General features: G+C 43.9%; 1 pseudogene; it reads right to left on the reverse strand.

Annotated features, from left to right (window-relative positions):
- Nucleotides 1-2,314: 2,314 nt before the first annotated feature.
- The window catches only part of LOC140740490 (cadherin-5-like), a 52,927-nt pseudogene continuing 33,278 nt past the window's right edge, over nt 2,315-21,963 (reverse strand).

Here is a 21,963-nt window from a genome sequence, read left to right on the forward strand (position 1 = left end):
TAAACGTTTCAATTGAACCCGAAACCGCTATTTCTGCTGGCAGCTTGTTCCACACTCTCACCACTATCTGAGTGAAGAAGTTTCTCCTCAAATTCCCCTTAAACATTTCATCTTTCACCCTTAACCTATGACCTCTAGCTCTAGTCTCACCAAACCTCAGTGAATAAACCCTTCTTGCATTTACCCTATCTATACCCCTCATAATTTTGTTTGCCTCTATCAAATCTCCTGTCACTCTCCTACACTCCAGGGAATAAAGTCCTAACTTATTCAACCTTTCCCTATAACTCAGATCCTCAAGTCCCAGCAACATGCTTGTAAATTTTCTCTGTACTCTTTCAATCTTATTGATATCTTTCTTGAAGGTAGGTGACCAAAACAGCATGCAATACTCCAAAATAGGCCTTACCAACACTTTATAAAACTTCAACATAACAGCCCATCTCCTGTACTCCATACTTTGAATTATTAAAGCCAAAGTGGCAAAAGCTTTCTTTACAACCCTATCTATCTGTGAGGCCACTTTCAATGAATTATGGACCTGTATTCCCAGATCTGCACACCTCAGTGCCCCACCCTGGCTGGTCCTCTTGAAATGCAAACCCTCACACTTGTCTGCATTAAATTCCATCTGCCATTTTTCAGCCCATTTTTCCAGCTGGTTCTGATGCTGCTGCAAGCTCTGATAGTTTTTCTCACTGTTCACTACATCCCCACTCTTGGTGTTAACCGCAAATTTGCTGATCCGGCTAACTGCATTATCATCCAGGTCATTGATAATAGACGACAAACAACAATGAACCCAGAACTGAACCCTGCGGCAGTCCACTAGTCACAGGCCTCCAGTCAGAGAGGCAACTCTCTACTACCACTCTCTGGCTTCTCCCACGAAGCCAATGTCTAATCCAATTTACTACCTCCTCTTAAATGGTGAGCAACTGAACCTTCTTAACCAACCTCCCATGTGGGACCTTGTCAAATGTCTCACTAAGTCCATGCAGACAACATCCACTGCCTTGCCTTCATCAACGTTCCTGATAACTTCCTCGAAAACTCTATAAGATTGGTTAGACATGACCTCTCATGTACGAAGCCATGTCTATCCAAATATTTATACATCCGGTCCCTTCCAATTACATCCCCACTGCTGACGGCAGGCTCGCCGACCTACAATTTCCTGGCTTATTCTTAGAGCCCTTCTTAAACAATAGATCAACCTTGGTGATCCTCCAGCCCTCAGGCTCCTCTCCTGTCACTAAGGATGATTTAAATAACTCTGCCAGGCCCCTGCAATTGCTGCACTTTCCTCCGCAGGGTCCGAGGGGACACATTGTCGGGCCCGGGGGATCTATCCACCCTAATTTGCCACAAGACAGCAAACACCTCCTCCTCAGTAATCTGTTTGGGCCTATGACCTTGCTGCTGCCTTGCCTCACTTCGATAGAATCTATGTCTGTCTCCCAAGTAAATACTGATGGGGAAAATCCATTTAAGATCTCCCCCAAAATCTCTTTTGGTTTCACTCATAGCTAACCGTTCTGATCTTTCAGAATCGGAATCAAGATTAATATCATTGGCATATGTTGTGAAACAGCAGCAGAACAATGCATAATTAATCAGCCAATCATGTGACAGCAACTCAATGCATTAAAGCATGCAGACATGGTCAAGAATGGGGAAGTAATGCGTTCTAAGTGACTTTGATTGTGAAATGATTGTTGGTACCAGACCAGGTGGTTTGAATATCTCAGAAACTGTTGTTCCCCTGGGGTTTTCAGGCACAACAGTCTCAAGGGTTTGTAGAGATTGGTGCGAAAAACAAAAAAACATCCAGTGAGTGACAGTCGTGTGGGCAAAAATATCTTGTCAATGAGAGAGGTCAGAGAATGGCAAGACTGGTTTAAGCTGACAGGAAGGCAATAGTTACAACAGTGGCGTGCAGAAGGGCATCTCTGGATTCACAACACATCACACCAGCAGAAGACCACACCGGGCTCCACTCCCCTACCTGATAAAGTGGCCACTGAGTGTATACTAATCTGAATTGGATGAGTAGGTGGGCTTCAGATAGGTCTGTAGTCCACGTTGCTGGACGCATTTAGTAAGCTAACCAACGTTCCTCTGCATACTTTGCATTAGACAAAAAATGAGGATGAGAATATTACAATGGGAGATATTAAATGGAGGAAAGAAACACCCTTGTAAAAAATCCACGGGTATGCACCTGGGCAAATATTCATGAACTATGGATTGTTTTGCCTTCTTTTAGCACCTCCCCACCCCCCGATTTCTTCCTTCAGTGCTCTCTTGCTACTTACAACTGGAAAGCTGGAAGGAAAAAAGAAGACAACAGAATGAGGATGAGAGATGGATTAACATCATGGTTAGAAACAGGGGAGGCAGCAACTACAATTCGGAGGGTCAGGGACCGTGATGGATGGAGAGGCACGATCGCCCACACTGAACAGCAAGGCACCTGAACTGTCTCCTCTTGCATTTCCTCATTTGCTGCTATCTGCCTAAAACCTGCAATACGGAGCCTTTTTTTCTTACTCAGGGCCACAATATCTCTTGAAAATGAAAGTCTGTAAAGCTGTTATCTTTACCTTTTATTTTGACAGGCACATTCAAGCTTTGTATTCTCAAAATTTCACTTACCAAGTACACCTTTGCTAGAAGACAGCCTGTCCCAATCCTTACCATCAAGATTGGCCTTTCTCCAATATATTTAGTATCATTTGTTATTTTTTGTATTTGTGCATTTTGTTTTCCTTTGTATATTAGTTGTTTGTCCATTTTTGTTTGTGTGTTGTTTTTTATTGATTGTGTTGTATTTCTTTGCACCAGTGTGAATGCCCGCAAGGCACTGAATCTATGTATGTACTTCGATAATAAATTTACTTTTGAACTTTTTTTCATCTTTCCTGTAGGTGGGTGACTGAAACTGTACACAAAGTTAGGGAAAAGATGGAGAGTGTCGCCATGGAAACACAAAGAGGGTTTACTGCTTGGGATGACTCACCTAGAATAGTGATGAAACAGAGAAAGATTATCAGCAAGATGGTGACGGTAACGCTTGCGATGAGGGGGCTGCGGTTGTTGTTGCAATTGATTGGGTTCCGGTCTTGGTCACAGGGACACACTCTAATTTTTAGAGTGGTGGTGCTGTTGTAGCTTGGTGATCCATTGTCGGAAACAAAGATGGGGACGAAATACTCTCGAACCTCATTTTGATCGAAGCCTGCCTGGTTCACGGTGATGTTGGCAGTGTTATCTGGAGAGCAACAGAGAGAGGAGAAAATAATGAACGTAGGAATGAACGTTTGTTTTAAGAAAATTGAACGTAGACTTCTAAAAGGACCACCATCTTGCCGTAGCGTTTGGAGGTGTGCATGCTTCAATGACCAGGAGAGCTATGTTGGCTGGAGTCAGAGCCTGGTGCTTTGGCTCTTGGTCAGGTCATCCACGCCAGACAGCTCAAAGGTTGGAGGCCAGATGAAGAGTGCTCCACCAGTCCTCAGATTCAGCTCAGGGCTCACACCCCCGAGTGGTCAAAAAACAGTGGTTATGGAAACAGCAGAGAAGAATCCTTCTGTACAGACAGATGGAGGACCTTCATTGGTCCCTAAACATCAGCAGTGTAACAGGCAGTAAACAAATGTTGAACATACAACAGTCAAGACACAGCAGGCCATTCGGTTCACAATGTGGTGCTGAGCTTTTAACCTACTCTCCGATCAATCTAACCCTTCCTTCCTCCATAATCCTCCATTTTTCAATCACCCATGTGGTAGCAGAATCTCTTAAATGACCCTAATGTATCTGCTTCTACCACCTCCCCTGGCAGGACTGTCCTCTCACCCATCAAACCCTGTGTAAAGGACATACCTCTGACATACTTCCCTATGCTTTCCTCTGGTCACTTTAAAATGATACCCCCTTGTATTAGCCATTCCTGTCCTGGGAAGTCATTTCTGTCTATTGATTTCTCTATCACCTTGTACACCTCTATCAAGTGACCTCACATCCTCCATCACTCCAAACAGAAAAGCCCTAGCTTGCACAACATTCCTCATAAGACTTGCTCTCTAATCCAGTCAGCGTCCTGGTAAATCTCCTCTACACACTCTCTGAAACTTCCACATCCTTCCTGTAATGAGGTGCCAGAACTGAACACAATATTCCCAGTGTGGTCTAGCCAGAGTCTTACCTTGTGATACTGTCTCACAGCTCTTGAACTCCATCCCCTGACTAATGCCATATGCTCTCTTCACAACCCTATCAAGTTGCACAGCAACTTTGAGGGATAAGGCCATAAGACCATAAAGGTGTAAGGGCAGAATTAGGCCATTTGGCCCATCAAGTCTGCTGTGCCATTTCATCGTGGCTGATTCATTATTCCTCCCCATCTCCTGCCTTCTCCCAATATCCCTTCATGCCCCGACCAATCAAGAATCTATCAACCTCTGTCTTAAATATACATAAGGACTTGGTCTCCACAACTGCCTGTGGCAAAGAATTCCACAGATACACCACTCTCTGGCTAAAGAAACTCCTTCTCATCTCTGTTCTAAAAGTACATTATTCTGAGGCTGTTTTCTCTGGCCTTAGGCTCCCCCACCATAGGATCCATCCTCTCCACATCCACTCTATCACGGCCTTTCACCATTTGATAGGTTTCAATGAGGTCACCCTCATTCTTCTGATTTCCAGTGAATACAGGCCCAGAGCCATCAAGTGCTTTTCATATGACAAGTCATTCAATGCTGGAACAAAATGGACATGGATTCTGTTCCTCCACTCTGCCAAGAAAACGGCCACTCACCCTATATTTTGCCTTCAAATTTGACCTTCCAAAATGACCCACTTCACACGTTTTCAGTTTACCCTGTTACATGTTTGGGCTTTCTCATGGTGTTGAATAATAATCAGGTTGTTGTTCTCACACCGACCATGGAAGACATTGTGGGCTGCAGGCTCTGTCCTATGTGATCAAGATGCTAAATTGAACTAATCCCATCTGGTCATGGTCCATATCCCGCCATTCTCTGCCTCCTCATGTGTCTGTTTAAATGTGCTGCTCCCATCACCTCTCCTGGCAGCACGTTCCAAACACCCACCACTCTCTGTGTAAATATCTTTCCTCAGAAATGTCCGCTCTCACCTTAAGGCTGTCATAGAATCATACAGTGCTACAGCCGAGAAACAGGCCCATCCATTCCATGCCGAACTGTTATTCTGCCTAGTTGCAAGGACTTGCCCATGGACCGCAGCCTTCCATACCCCTCCCATCCATGTACCTATCCAAACTTCCTTTAAATGTTGCAATTAAACCTGCACCCACCAGTTCTGCTGGCAGTTTGTTCCACACCCGACCAGCCCCTGAGTGAAAACGTTCCCCCCAGACTCAGAACCAGGTTTGATATCACTGGCATATGTTGTGAAATTTGTTGTTTTATGGCAGCAGTACATTGTAATTCGTCATAATAAAAACTGCAAATTACAGTACGTATCTCTCTTTTTAAAAAGGTAAATTAACTAAATAGTGCAAAAAGAGAAAAAATGTCAATTCAGAAATCTGATGGCAGAGAGGAAGATGCTGTTCCTGATTCGCTGAGTGTGTGACCCTTTCACCTTTAACCTATGATCTCTAGTTCTAAACTCACCTAACCTGTAATGTTCCCTCTAATATTTGTATCTTCATCCTGGGAAAACGACACTATCTGTGCCTCCTGTAATGTATATACCTCAGTCTTGCCTCCCCTCAGCCTTGGATGCTCCAGGGAAAGCTTTTCAGATTTGTCCAATCTCTCCGTATCGGTGACGCTCTCTAATCCAAGCAGCACTCTTCAAAGTCTCCACATCCTTCCTGTAATGGGGTGACCAGGAACTGCGGTGTGGCCTGTTTTAGACGGCTGCAACATGACTTCCTGGCTTGTAGCATCGCAGTTAGCACAACGCTACGCAGTGCCACCGACACAAACTCAAACCCCACCGTTGTCTGCAAAGAGTTTGTACGTTCTCCCCATGACTGCACGGGTTTCCTCCCACAGTCTGAACACGTACCAGTTGGTACGCTGTGGGCATGCTGCGTTGGCGCCGCAAGAAAGGAGACACTTGTGGGCGGCCCCCGGCACTTCATCAGACTGTGTTGGTCGTTGACACAAACAACACATTTCACAGATGTTTCGATATAGATGTGACAAATAAAGCTAATATTTAATATAATCTTTAATTGAGGCCTAATCAAAGTTTTATACAACTGAAACATGATTTCCCAACATTTATACTCTATAATCAATGAAAGCAAGAATATTGTATACCTTGTACACAAAATCGATGATCTCAGAGCTCGGGTGCTGAGTCAGAGGGACATTAGGACCACGTGTGTCCTTTGTTTCACAGAATCCTGGTTTACCCCTTCTGTACCAGATGCAGCAATTCAGATTGGTGGGTTTACTATACACCATCAGGATAGATCTATAGTTTCTCAAAAGCAGAGGTGGAGGAGTATGCCTCATGATCAACTCTTCTTGGTGCACAAATATATCAGAGCCATCCCAATTCTGCTCACCAGACCTGGAATATCTAGCAGTAAAGTGCCGTCCTTTTTACCCACCACCGGAGTTCTCTGGGGTCATTCTGGTAGCAGTATACATTCCACCTCAGGCCAATGTCAATCAGGCTTTAGATGATCTGAGCAATGGGATCAACATGCACGAAACAGCACACCCTAACATCTTCACCATCGTCTTGGGGGATTTTAACCAGGCCAGGAAAAAAATCACTAAGCAATTACCATCTGCAGATCACTTGCAATACCAGAGGAGACAACACACTGGACCATTGCTAGACCACCATCAAGATTGCCTACTGTGCTATTTCACGCCCTCACTTAGGGAAGTCTGATCACCTGGCTGTACTTCTACTCCCTGAGTACAGGCAGAGACTGAAGACAGCAGCACCAGTAGTGAGGACCAAGGAGGGATGGACAAGGGAAGCACAGGAACACCTACAGGACTGCTTTGAATCAGCGAACTGGACTGTATTCAGGATTCATCCAGGAATCTGGATGAGCATGCTGCAGTTGTTACCGACTTCATTAAAACCTGTGTGGATGAGTGTGTGCCTATAAAGACTTACTGTACATTCCCAAACCAAAAGTCGTGGATGAACCAGGAGGTATGTCACCTACTGAAGGCAAGATCTGCGGCTTTCAAGTCTGGCGACCCAGTCCTGTACCAGAAAACCAGGTATGATTTGTGTAGGGATATTTCAAGGGTGAAGAGACAATTTTGAATGAGATTGGAGGCGACATTGGATGCACAGCAACTCTGGCAGGGTTTGCAAGACATTACTTCCTACAAAGCAAAACCCAATAGTATGAATGGCAGTGATGCTTCACGACCAGGTGAGCTCAACGCCCTCTATGCCCGCTTTGAAAGGAAGAACACAACTACAGCTGTGAAGATCCCTGCTGCACCTGATGACCCTGTGACCTCTGTCTCAGAGGCCGATGTTAGGCTGTCTTTAAATAGGGTGAACCTTCACAAGGCAGAAGGTCCCGATGGAGTACCTGGTAAGGCTCTGAAAACCTGTGCCAACTAACTGGCGGGAGTATTCAAGGACATTTTCAACCTCTCACTACTATGGGCGGAAGTTCCCACTTGCTTTAAGAAGGCAACAATTATACCAGTGGCTAAGAAGAATAATGTGGGCTGCCTTAATGACTATCGCCCGGTAGCAGTTGTTACGTACCCGTGACACGTGACAGTGGTACCCTTGTCACGTGACTGGGGTTGAAGTTATACTGGACATGAGGTAATGGTGGAGTGATGTCATTTTCCCGCCAGTAGAGGTCATGTGACAGGTTTTTTCTACAGGGTATAAAAGGAAGACCCACCCTGTCAGGTGGGGCAGTTCGTGGCTGGATTTGCCAAGATGACTTCATATCACTGTGTGATTTAATGTGATGACGCAGTTTAGTTAAAAATGAAGTTTTATATAATGCCTAAAGTTTAAAAGGTCAGAGCCAACGGTTTCTTTGCTAAGGGAGAGTGAAGTTTGGAAAATGGAGATCGAGGAAAATCGATTTTCGATGGATTGACTTCGACCTTGTGTGATCCTCATTCGGAAGGATTTCGTTTACTATTCTCATGATAGTCTCCGCTGGAAAAAGCGGGAGATTGAGAATATTGTGGAAGGAAGGTCAGTCACTTTAAGTTGTTATATCTAATAAAATTCGACGTGGGAGTTCGACGCTGGGAATCGAAGGACATCGACGTGGAAGAGAATTTACATCGCTTTAAAAAGTCTCTCCTTTTAAAAGTACCGTGAGCTTTTGAACTGTCGGCATAACGCTTTAAAAAAAACTGAGTTCTTTTCAATACCGCTTTAAAGACTGTTTGGGACTGCAACGCTATTAAGGACTGTTTGAGCAGCTGAGCTCGGATCATTGTTTGGGTTTGTTTACTTTTAAAGGGGGTTTGTTATCAGTGTTTAATAAACGTGTTATTTGTTATAAAAACCCTTCGTCAAACTCATCTATAATTATTGTTGCCTGAATACGTAACACAGTCACATTGACAGTGATGAAATGCTTTGAGAGGTTGGTCATAACTAGGCTGAACTCCTGCCTCAGCAAAGACCTGGACCCATTGCAATTTGTCTATCATCACAATAGGTCAACAGCAGACGCAATCTCAGTGGCTCTCCACACGGCTTTAGACCACCTGGACAACACAAACACCTACATCAGGATGCTGTTCATCAACTATAGCTCAGCATTTAATACCATCATTCCCACAATCCTAATTAAGAAGTTGCAGAACCTGGGCCTCTGTACCTCCCTCTGCAATTGGATCCTCAACTTCCTAACTGGAAGACCACAATTTGTGCGGATTGGTGATAACATCTCCTCCTCGATGACGATCAACACTGAGCACCTCAGGGATGTGTGCTTAGCCCACTGCTCTACTCTCTCTATACCCATGACTGTGTGGCTAGGCATAGCTCAAATACCATCTATAAATTTGCTGATGATACAACCATTGCTGGTAGAATCTCAGATGCTGACGAGAGGGTGTACAGGAGTGAGGTATGCCAATGAGTGAGTGGTGCCGCAGCAACAACCTGACTCTCAACGTCAGTAAGACAAAAGAGCTGATTGTGGACTTCAGGAAGGGTAAGACGAAGGAACACATACCAATCCTCATAAAGGGATCAGAAGCGGAGAGAGTGAGCAGTTTCAAGTTACTGGGTGTCAAGATCTCTGAGGGTCTAACCTGGCCCCAACATATCTATTCAGTTATAAAGAAGGCAAGACAGCAACTATACTTCATTAGGAGTTTGAAGAGATTTGGTATGTCAACAAATACACTCAAAAACTTCTATAGATGTACTGTGGAGAGCATTCTGACAGGCTACTGCTATGTGGGGGGGGGGGGGACGTGGTTGGGGCTACTGCACAGGACCAAAAGAAGCTGCAGAAGGCTGTAAATTTAGTCATCTCCATCTTGGGTACTAGCCTACAAAGTACCCAGGACATCTTCAAAAAGCGGTGTCTCAGAAAGGCAGCAATTATTTTAAAGGACCTCCAGCACCCAGGGCATGCCCTTTTCACACTGTTACTATTAGGTAGGAGGAGAAGCCTGAAGGCACACACTCAGCGATTCAGGAACAGCTTCTTCCCCTTTCCCAGCTGATTCCTAAACAGGCATTAAATCCTTGAACACTACCTCACTTTTTAAATATATATTATTTCTGGGTTTTGCACGATTTTTAATCTTTTCAATATAACCATATAACAATCACAGCACGGAAACAGGCCATTCCGGCCTTCCTAGTCCGTGCCGAATTCTTAATCTCACCTAGTCCCAAGTATCCGCACTCAGCCCATAACCCTCCACTCCTTTCCTGTCCATATACCTATCCAATTTTACCTTAAATGACACAACTGAACTGGCCTCTACTACTTCTACAGGAAGCTCATTCCACAGTATATACGTATACTGTGATTTATCTATTTATTTATTTATTATTATTACTTCTTCTTCTTCTTCTTCTTCTTCTTCTTCTTCTTCTTCTTCTTCTTCTTCTTCTTCTTCTTCTTCTTCTTCTTCTTCTTCTTCTTCTTCTTCTTCTTCTTCTTCTTCTTCTTCTTCTTCTTCTTCTTCTTCTTCTTCTTCTTCTTCTTCTTCTTCTTCTTCTTCTTCTTCTTCTTCTTCTTCTTCTTCTTCTTCTTCTTCTTCTTCTTCTTCTTCTTCTTCTTCTTCTTCTTCTTCTTTAATATGTATTGCATTGAACTACTGCTGCTAAGTTAACAAATTTCACGATACGTGCTGGTGATAATAAACCAGATTCTGATTCTGATCCTGATCCAGGTCTGTGAATAATACAGAGATGTGTCAGGGACTGTGATTGGAGGGAGGATGAGCTGGGAACTGTGACTGGAGCAGAGATGAGACAGGGACTGTGATTGGAGGGAGGATGAGCTGGGAACTGTGACTGGAGCAGAGATGAGACAGGGACTGTGATTGGAGAGAGAATGAGCTGGGAACTGTGACTGGAGCAGAGATGAGTCAGGGACTGTGATTGGAGAGTGGATAAGCTGGGAACTGTGACTGAAGTAGAAATGAGTCAGAGATTGTGATTCGAGAGAGGATGATGAGGCATTGTTCACGTGGATAGCCAGAGGTTATTTTCCCAGGGCTAAAGTGGCTAACACGAGGGGGCATAGTTTTAAGGTGCTTGGAAATAGATACAAGGGGGATATCAGAGATAAGTTTTCCACACAGAGAGGTGGGTGCGTGGAATGCACTGCCAGTGACAGTGGTAGAGGCAGATACAATAGGGTCTTTCAAGAGACTCTTAGATAGGTATATGCAGCTTAGAAAAATAGAGGGCTATGTGGTAGGGAAATTCTAAGCAGTTTCTAGAGTAGGTTACATGGTTGGCTCAACATTGTGGGCTGAAGGGCCTGTAATGTGCTATAGATTGCTATTATTCTATAAAGGCAATGTTCCAGCAACTCCCTTTTAATTACACAGGTATCCTTCCTAGTACTCACCTATGGCATTTACTTATCTGGTCTTGCCCTATCAGAGATATTCCATTGCTGTCTGCACCCCCTCCAACTTCTCTGCTTCTGAAAACCAGCATTTTCTTACTTTCCCGGTTCTGATGAAGGTCCCACACCTGAAAAGTCAACTGTTACATCCACTGTAGCCGCTGCGTGGCCCACCGAGTGTTTCCAGAACTGTCAGCCTTTGTTTCAGGCCTCCACAGACCAGGATTACACAGCACAGTTGAATATACACTAGAATTACATCAAACAATCACATCCCATAGTTTGATCTCAGTTCCCAGTGTAATCTACTCACCGCTGTTGTTTTTCACAGAGAAGTTGCTGACCTTCAGTGGAATACTGAAGGAGAATTTAACATTTGATGTCATTTCATCCTTATCAACAGCAGAGATAATTTCAATTACCTGAAAATCAAATTGCAACGTTAAATCCACTCAGGTGCAGCATGTTTCAATATAGTACTGACAGCTTCTATCCAGCGACTTGTGGTGGACTGTTAAGTAATGTACAAGAAATAGTTTAATCAGTAACTCTGTATGTGTGAGCTGAGATTCCCAGAAATAAATTCTCAGTAATATATCATGTATAACAGGCTCCCAGATATATACACTCAACAGCCACTGGGGCTTTCCTCTTTGGAATGAAGGAGGATGAGAGGTGACTTGATATTTCAAAAGTTCTAAGTCAATAAAATATGTTTACACTCAGTGTCCACTTTATTATGTACACCTGCTCATTAATGCAAATATCAGCCAATCATGTGGCAGCAACTCAGTGCATAAAAGCATGTAGACATGGTCAAGAGGTTCAGTTGTTGTTCAGACCAAACGTCAGAACAGGGAAGAATTCTAACATAAGTGACTTTGACCGAGTCAGTCAAATCAGTCAAGGTGGCTTACACTCAGTAGATCCAAGAAACATAATAGAATCAACGAAAGACCACACCCATCAGTACAAACAACCAATGTGCAAAGGACAATAAACTGCAAATACAAAAGAGGAAAAAATAATAATTAATAAATACATGAGATGAAGAGTCCTTGAAAGTGAGTCCATAGGTTGTGGGAACAGTTCAGTGTTGAGGTGAGTGATGTTGAGTGAAGGTATCCCCTCTGGTTTAAGAACCTGATGGCTGAGGGTTAATAGCTGTTCCTGAATCAGGTGGTGTGGGTCGTGTGGATCCTGTACCTTCTTCCTGATGCCAGCAGCAAGAAGAGAGCATGGCCTGGTTGGTGGAGGGCCCCAGTGATGGGTGCTGCTTTCCTGCAACAATGCTCTGTGTAGATCTGCTCAGTGGTGGGGAGGACTGGGCCATATCCACTGCATTTTGTAGGATTTTCCATTCAAGGGCAATGGTGTTTCCATACCAGGCTGTGATGCAACCAGTCAATATACTCTCCAACATATATCTATAGAGGTCTGGTTAAAGGATTGCTACCTGTGCCACATGCTAGTGAGGCCAAAACTAGGAAGATTAAACAGTTCAATACGTGGCTAAGGAGTTGGTGTAGGAGGGAGGGCATAAGATTTTGGATCATTGGGCTCTCTTCCAGGGAAGGTGGGACCTACACAGGAGACATAGTGATTCAAGTTTGGACTGGAATTGCCACTTTGCCCATGAGATTGCTTTCTAGAGATCGTATCTGGACCCCTTGTCTCTTAACTTGGATTACCAGACCTTAATGCCACTGATCTGGCCCTTAGCAGATTGCCGATCTCACGGTTCATCCAGAGCTTCTGGTTGGGGAAGACGGAATAATTTTGTGGACACACATTCGTCCACATCTGTTTCTTTATAAAGTCCGTGACAACCGTGGTGTACTCGTTCAGACCCTCTGATGAACCCACCGACTCAGTGCCGCTCCTCTGCCTCCCGTTGTCCTTATCTCTGGAGCTTTGCTTTTTAACCTCTGCCTGTATGCAGGTAGGACAGCCCTGTGATCAGACTTCCTAAAATGTGGCCTAGGCACGGTGCGGTAAGCATTTCTTATCGTAGTACCGCAGTGGTCCAGTGTTGGGATTCTTGGAGCTGCAGGTTACATGCTAATAAAAATCGGGCAGAAATTCCTTCAAACAGGTCTGACTGAAATCCCTGACAATGATTTGAAGTGCACGGGGTGAACTGTTTTTTGTTTGGTGACGGCAGCATTGAATATCTTGATTGTCTGGTTAACGTCGGCTTTTGGCAGTAAGTAAACTATGGTCAGGATCATGGAGGAGGAACTCTCTTGCTAAGAAGATTAGTCAGCACTTCACATTAAATGTTACAGATCAGAAGAGCAAGACCACCAGGTTTGAGCACCACTGTTTATCACGAAACACAGACTCCCACCTTTTGCCTTCTCTGAATCATCAGTCTGGTCCATCCCATGTATTGAGAAGCTTTGGGGTCTTACTGATGCATCTGGTGTGTCCAGAGTGAGCCATGCCTCCGGAAAACACAGAACCAGCAATTCCTCATTTCCCTCCGATACAGCTATCTTGTCCTTACGTCCTCAATCTTGTTGAAAGCTTCAAGTTCCAAGGAGTGAACATAACCAACAGCTTGTCCAACCCCGTAGAAGCCATGGCCCAGAAGCTCACCAGCACCCCTGTTTCCTCAGGAAGCTAAAGCAATTTGGCATGTCCCCATCAACCCTCACCAATTTTTATCAAAACACCTTAGAAAGCATCCTATTCAGATGCCCATCACCTCAAGAAACTACAGAGTTGTGGACACAGCTCAGCACATCACAGGAGCCATCTACACCTGTTGCTACTTGGTGAAGCAGCCAGCATAATCAAAGACCCATCGCACCCGGCACATACTCTTCTTCTCTCCTCTCTCATCAGGGACAACTTCTACCCCAGTTACTAGACTATTGAATGATAAAATGGACTTCGGACCTCACGACCTACCTCATGGTCTTGCACCTCATTGTCTACCTAGACTATATCTTCCCAGTAAATCTAACACTGTATTTTCAATTCTGTTATTGTCTGCCCATCAGATTCAGATCCTGTACCACCTCAGTGTATTGATCTGTGCATTGAAAACATCAGTATGGCTGGCATGCAAAGCAAAGATTTTCACAGTACCTCGGTACAGGCAACAATAATAATGAGATAATTAAACCAATTAACCTTTAGACCAGGGGTTCCCAACCTGGGGAACACAGACCCTTTGGTTATTGATAGGGGTTCATGGCATAGCTCCTGCACTAACCCATTGGGGTATCATTTCCTACACTCCCTTGAAACTTACCAAATTCACTGCAAAATTTATTGTATTACTGTACTGTATTTTCCTAAAATCATGCAAACTGAAAGAATAGACACGAGGTACTGCAGATGGTGAAAATCTACAGCAATACACACAATGGATGGAGAAGCTCAACAGGTCAGGCAGCATCTGTGGATGGGAATAAACAGTCGACATTTCAGGCAGAGGCCCTTGTTGGATTAGTAATTGGCATGACATCCAATAATCTGGTAATTCTGCCAGAGCGCTACCAACAAGGTCTAAGCATAATATATTATCGAAGATTTATTGTGAGCAGAGATGAGGCAAAATCAGGTGCAGGGGAGTAAAGTGCGGGGAAGACCAACTGAAAGAGACAGATAGGAGCAAGGGCAAAGGGAGAGAGTGTGTGAGATGGAGAGGTGAGTGGCTGGTTGTAGATCTTGCACTACCCAATCAAAAAAAGGAAGAGGAAAGATTAGCTTTATTTGTCACATGTACATCGAAGCTTCGAGACATAAAGTGAAATGTGTCATTTTGCATCAGCAACAAACACATTACTTTATGAACACAATCTATCTATGTGCTGGGGGCAGCCCCCAAGAGTCGTCAGGCTTCCAACTCCAAATAAGAATGCCCACAGCTTACTAACTCTAACCTGTATGTCTTTGGAACGTTGGAGGAACCAGGAGCACCCAAATGAAAGCCAAAAGACATACAGGGGCTGAAACTGAACCTTGATCTATGACTGTTAGCACTCTAAAGCATTACACTAACACTCTGCTACCGTGACATCCCTCTATCATGCTGTCCTGTGCAGCTGGTTGGAGAGTGCAGTTCTAGTACCACACTACAGGAAGCATGTGGAGGCTTTGGAGAGGGTGTAGAAGAGGTTCACCAGGCTGTTGCCTGGATTAGAGAGTAATTGGGGATCACTGGTGGTTTACAGCAATGTGCTAACACGGCGCTACCATTCCACACAAGTTCCACTTACAGTTCCAATTGGGTCGTTCTCACACACTTGGGGAGAGTAACTGTCTGCAAGCGTTGGTGCGTTGTCATTTACATCCTGAACTTCAATACGTACGGACGTACTGGATACCGAATCTGTAAAACAAATGAAGAGAAGCATTCTGAAATGTCCAGACATCTGCAGTAACAACAGGCACATTGTTTGATGTCTTTTCCTTAGACAATTGTAACGGAGATCAAAATAATAGTTACTCCAGAACCGATGCAGCACAAAAAAACACAATACCATAAAGAACACAATAATTATAAATACATAAGATAGCTTATATGCAGTATTGTGCAAAAATCTTAGATATATATAAGGTTAGGGTTCCAGGGCGTAAGCCCGGGCAAGGCTTTTTTTTGTGGAAGACCAGCAGTTGCCCAAGCTGCAAGTCTCCCCTCTCCACACCACCGATGTTGTCCAAGGGAAGGGCATTAGAGCACAGTACTATACATAGATAGATTATATGTTCATAAAGTAATGTGCTAGTAATGTCTTTCCTCCAGACTTGGGTTCCGACATTGCCTGCGCACATCGTGACAGAGTGTACTCGTCAGCAAGCCCAGCTCCCAGCCCCAACAAGCAGAACGACTTCGAATTTCTGGCTATTTCTCCCCTCCCCCTTCTCTCTTTTTACATTCCCCACTCTGATTACTCACTTCCCTCTTCTCTTCCCCTCACTTGCCTGGTTCTTCTCCTCCTTCCCTTTCTTCCACGTTCCACTGTCCTCTCCTATTAAACACTTCTTCTTCAGCCCTTTACCTCTTCCACCTATCACCTCCAAGCTTCTTACTTCAACCTCACCTCCCTCACCCATCCACCTTTCCCCTCACCTGGTCTCACCTGCTCCTCCCCTTTCCCTCCTTATTCTGGCTTATGTTCCATTCCTTTCCAGTCCTCATGAAGGGTTTCAGCCTGAAATGTTGACTGTTTCCTCCTCTCCAGACATGCTGCCTGACTTGCTGAGTTCCTCCAGCATTTTGTGTGTTACTTTGAATTTCCAGCATCTGAAGAATCTCTTTTCTTTGTAATAAATCTGATTCTGATGGGAAGATGTCAAAATCCATCCTTGGTCAGTGAGACTGTCTACCTGACACGGGGAACTGCTTCATCAAACAGGTTCATTCTCTTGCCACAAAGGCCAGGTTCTCCTGGCGGCCACCCATTTCATCTTGACTTCCCATGCCCACACTGACATGTCGATTCAGGGCCTCCTCTGCTGCCATGATGAGGCCAAGTTGGAGGAGAAGACACCTGATATTCCATTTTGGTAGCCTCCAACTTAATGGCACGAACTTCAATTTCTCTGACTGCCGGTAATTCCTCCCATCTCCCGTTCTGCAGAGTCTCTCGTGTTAATGAATACGAGTAACCACTCTCACATGAGAGAAGTGTTATATCATGACAAGGACATGATGGGCCCGTTTTCAGAGAGATATATATCTCAATGTCTCTCTGGTGTCTGGACAAGTGAGCATTGAATCAGAATCAGGTTTTAATATCACTGAGGTATGTCATGAAATTTATGGAGAGGAATAAACAGTCGATGTTTCCAGGTGAGACTTGAGCTCTGATGAAGGGTCTCACCCAAAATATCAACTGTTTATTCCTCTCCATTGATGCTGCCTGACCTGCTGAGTTCCTCCGGCATATTGTGTGTGTTATGATGGATTTCCAATATCTGCAGAGTCTCTTGTGTCACGAAATTTGTTGTTTTGCGGTAACCATACAGTACAAGACAAAAGTTAGTCCCAAAATAAATAACGAGCCAATTTCCATGGCTTAGGGACTGTTCAGACTCCAGCATGGAAGATGTTTAGCAGTAAACACCAAATGTTTATGTTCTCAATATTTATTTATTATTATTACTATTATTATTATGAGTATTTACTGTGAATGCTCAAAAGAAAATGAATCGTAGGGTTGTATATGGTGACATATAGGTACTTTGATAATAAATTTACTTTGAATTTTGAGTAGGGAAAACCACTTACTACTCTTGCCCGCTTCACTGGCAGCCACTGTGATGCTGTACGACACGGCCTCTTCTCGATCCAGTGGCTCTCTGGTGTAAATTATTCCATTATCATCAATTCTGAATAGGTTCAACCCATTCTGTAAAGAATACCTGGGAACAAATAACACTGTCAAAACTAAAAATGGTTAAATTATATATCTAACAAGCCATAATGTAAAGAAACAAGGTCACAGTGTGTTATCTTTGAATGTAATTGATGAATGTTGGGATTTATATATACTGTATACATGAGGCTGTCATTTATTGATTACAGCTCAGTGCTCAACATAATCATTCCCTCAGTTCCAATCAGCAAGCTCCAAAACCTGGGCCTCTGTACCTCCCTCTCAACTGGATCTTTGACTTCCTCATTGGGAGATCATTGTTGGAAATCACATCTCCTCCTTGCTGACAATTAACACTGGTACCCCTCAGGAATGCTGCTTAGCTCACTGTTCCACTCTCTTTATACTCACGACTGATTTATATACAACAATAGGTAACTGGGTGAAAATAATGTGGCTTCAGTTGAAAAGCTGATGAATTTGATAGTGCTAATGAAGGCTGGGAGTCGTATATGGAGAGAATGGAACTGTATTGTAATGTGAACAACGTGGAGGAGCAAAATAAAACCCTACTCTTCTTAGCTTAATGGGCCCAAGAACGTACAATCTAATATTGCAACCTAGTAACCCCTGAAAAGCCAACAAGCAAGATGTTTGACAAAATTGTGACAAGTTTACAAATGTGACAATTTTAAAGTAGCTGAGAAATTTAGATTTTACAAAAGGAATCAGCCAAAGGATGAAAGCATTTCTGAATATATTGCAGATCTGTGCAAACTTTCCCAGTACTGTGACTTCAGAGATGGACTTTCTGATGCATTAAGGGACAGGACTGTATGTGGCATGCATAGTCAAAGCACTCCAAAGAGGCTACTGTCCGAAAGCGACCCAACCTCAGAACAGGCATTGACCATTGCGATATCGTTAGATACTGCAGCAAAGGATGCAGCAGAACTACAGAAAAGGAGGTTAGAATGTGAAATGCACAAACTGTCCCTGAATTGTGCAAAAAGCCAAAAACGTTATTCATATGGCAAATCCCCCCTCGATGCGAATGACTATTGGTTCAAAGAAAATGTCTGCAGGAAGTGTCACAGACAAGGTCATATAGAGAGAGTGTGCAAGATAAACAATAAGCACAAGCAAGTGAAAAGTCTCAAACACAAAACTAAGCAGATGCATGAAGTTACTGAATGTAAAACAGAATTAGACAACATAGAGTCTGACAAAGGTGAACTGTCATGCCTAGAACTGCTTAGTATTACTAAAGCAGATCACAAAATGATCAGGGCTGCAATAGATATGTCCGTTGTAAAACTGAAAATGGAACTGAATATAGAGTCAGCTTTGTCCGTAATGCTCAAAGCTGACTACAACAGACTATTTTCTAAGATCCCATCAGAGAAGACCTCAGTGATGCTAAAGACTTACACAGGTGAAAAAGAGTCTCGCAAAGGCAAACTGAAAGTAAATGTGAAGGCCAAACACAGCAGTTAGAGCTTTATATGTTGAAAAGTGGAGGGCCAGCATGTTTCGGACGTGAATGGTTGAGAAAATTTCAACTAGACTGGCACTCAGTCAAAGTTTGCAGTGTGACATCAACAGGTAAATGCAGCCCAAACAGTAGCACTAAGCAGAGACTGGTCAGCTGCTTAATGCTAATGAGGAGTTTGAGAAGGAGTTTGGTAAACTCAAAGGCATCAAGGCCAGAATTCAACCACATGAAACAGCAACACCAAAATTCCATAAAGCGTGTCCAGTGCCTTACGCACTACGTCCTAAAGTGGATGCTAAACTGCAGAGCTTGGAGGCGTCTGGAATTCTCTCCAAGGCTGAGTGGAGTGATTGGGCTATGCCCATTGTCCCAGTGGTCAAGAAAGGGAAGGCCAGAGCCATTCACGTTATGTGGGGATTTCAAAGTGAGCATCAGGCCAGTGCTGCGTACCGTGCAGTATCCTCTGCCTCAGATAGAAGACATTTTTGCATCTTTGGCAGACAGGGAGAGGTTTTCAAAGATTGACTTGTCACAAGACTATCTGCAAATGGAGATCAAGGAGTCAAGCAGAAAGTTCCTCGCAATCAACACTCACAAGGGACTGTTACAGTATATTTGTCTTGTCTTTGGTGTCGCATCAGCTCCAGTAATTTGGCAAAGAGAATGGACCAAGTGCTCCAAGATATCCCAGGAACACAATGTTACCTTGATGAAGAAAACCCACAGAACCTTGGTAGAGTGCTTACTAGGCTGAGAGAATAAGGTCTAAATGCAAAGAGAGAGAATGTGAGTTTTTCAAGAATGAAATCTCATATTGTGGGCATATCATTGACAAGCCTGGCTTACAGAAGTCACAAGAGAAGACTGAAGCAGTGCTGTAGGCACCCAAACTGGAAAGTGTGTCACCACTCAGGTCATACACGGGCCTTGTAAACTACTACACCTGGTTTCTCCCAAGCATTGCTACAGTGCTGTACCCATTGAACACACTGTTACAGACAGGAGCAAAGTGGGAATGGTCAGAGAGATGTGACAAAGCATTCAACGAAACAAAGAGACTAATAACATTTGATGAACTGCTCACCCATTATTACCCATCTCTGCCCATCAGACTGGCGTGTGATGCGTCCCCTTATGGCACTGGAGCCAGTTTATCACACACTGTGAAAGATGGATCTGAACACCTGATTGTGTTTGTTTTAAGATCACTGACAAGTGTAGAACACAACTAAGCATAATTTGACTGAGAGGCCCTTAGTCTTGTATGGGGAATAAAGAAATTCCACCACTACCTCTATGGACTAAAGTTTACACTAGTAACAGACCATCAGCCCCTTGCGACCACTTTCAGACCCTGAAAGGGAATTTCAGTAACGACTGCTACCTGGTTACAACGCTGGCCACTATTCCTAAGAGCTCATTCTTATGACATCTTCTTCGGCTGTCCATCGATTTTTGGTGATGACTGAGGCCTGGGCAAAGTTGTATGAAAGACCTGCAGTTGCCCAAGCTGCAAGTCTCCCCTCTCCACGCCATCGATGTTGTCCAAGGGAAGGGCATTAGCACCCATACAGCTTGGCACCGGTGTCGTCGCAGAGCAGTGTGTGGTTAAGTGCCTTGCTCAAGGACACAATACATTGCCTCAGCTAAGGCTTGAACTAGCGACCTTCAGATCACTAAACCAATGCCTTAACCACTCTGTGACATAGAGTTCATGGGTACCAAACTACACAGAAACACTGATGGCTTGTCACATCCTCCACTATACCAACTAAAGAAGAGAAGTCTTCATACTCTGACCCAATTGAGGTGTTCCACACAGCATTGGTGGACCAGTGGCCTGTAACAAATTCCAAAATACAAAGCGAAACAAAGTATGACCTGACATTGTCAAAAGTGTACGAAATCGCCATGCAAGGATGGCTAGCTCATGGTAACTCTATGCTTACAGAATTCTCAATGAGATGAGAACAACTGTTGGTATGTCAAAGAACACTGATGTGTGGATCTCATGCTGTGGTTCCCTCTAAACCAGAGTGTTAGAGAATCTGCATGAAGGACTCAGTCAAGATGAGGAGTTTCACCCGGGGCTACGTGTGGTGGCCAGGAATTGATAAACAGATTGAAGACTTGGCCAAAAGCTGTTCAGGATGCCAATAAGTTCAAAGTGCATCCTAACAGACACTGTTACACCCGTGGGACTGGACAACTTCACCATGGCAAAGAGTACATATTAACTTTGCTGGGCCATTCATGGACTCCATGTTTCTGATTGTTGTGGATGCTCATTCGTAGTGGCCAGAGCTTCTACCAATAAAGTCAACCACCTCAGTAAAGACTGTCTCTGCTATGGGGACTATCTTCAGTAGAAATGACTTACCAGAATAAATTGTGAGTGACAATGGACCACAATACACATCAGAAGAATTACAACTGTTCTTGAAGAAAAATGGCATCAGGCGTTTCAAGTCATTTCCTCACCACACAGCAATGAATGAGTTAGCTGAAGGTTTATCCAAATATTAAAGAAGTCCATTAAAGCATTGGACAAGGAGGACATTTCTCTACATCAGAAGGTGGACAACTTCCTTTTTCTGTATCGGAGCTCTGTTCATGCGACAACAAATCAAAAACCTGCAATGCTGCTCATGAACAAGAATCTGAAATCTCGCGTAGACATCCTGAAACCAGATCTATGGAGGGAAGTGCAGAATAAACAGTTCAAACAGTTCCCAAGTGAAGCAGCAAGGAGCTTCGAGATTGGACAGGAAGTCCTAGCGCATGATTACCGAGAAGTCAAGTGGCACCCGGTAGGATAGCTATGAGAACTGGGCACTGATCTACACACTGGATACTGGACATCAGACATGGAGACGTCATGTACCAGATACAGGATGCTCAACCAAAGAACACAAGTGAGCTGATTGCCTCCAACAAGATGGACAGATTACAGCACCGGACTTGCCTCTCAGTGATGGTCGTGTCACTGACAGCAACGTGACACGGAAACCGAGAACGTTGTCTTGGACAAGATACCTACCAAACCTGATGCCACACCACAGGTC

Source organism: Hemitrygon akajei, chromosome 17 (assembly GCF_048418815.1).
Source record: "Hemitrygon akajei chromosome 17, sHemAka1.3, whole genome shotgun sequence".
Taxonomy (NCBI): Eukaryota; Metazoa; Chordata; class Chondrichthyes; order Myliobatiformes; family Dasyatidae; genus Hemitrygon; species Hemitrygon akajei.